The following is a 336-nucleotide window of genomic DNA, read 5'->3' on the forward strand; positions in this document are numbered from 1 at the left end:
CTCGTCCTCTTCTTATCCTCAACCTCATCCGCATCCTATCCTCATCCTCATTGTCGTCCTCATCCTCTTACTCTTCCTCATCTTATCCTCATCCTCTTACTCTTCCTCATCTTATCCTCATCCTCATTCTCGTCCTCATCCTCGTCCTCATCATATCCTCATCCTCATCCTCATGCAGGTCCTCATCCTATCCTCATCCTCGTCCTAATCCACATCCTATCCTCATCCTCATTATCGTCCTAATCCTATCCTCATCCTCGTCCTCATCCTATCCTTATCCTCATTCTCGTCCTCATCCTATCCTCATCCTCATCCTCTTCCTCATCCCCATCCTAT

This window comes from Lupinus angustifolius, chromosome LG06 (genome assembly GCF_001865875.1).
Source record: "Lupinus angustifolius cultivar Tanjil chromosome LG06, LupAngTanjil_v1.0, whole genome shotgun sequence".
NCBI lineage: Eukaryota > Viridiplantae > Streptophyta > Magnoliopsida > Fabales > Fabaceae > Lupinus > Lupinus angustifolius.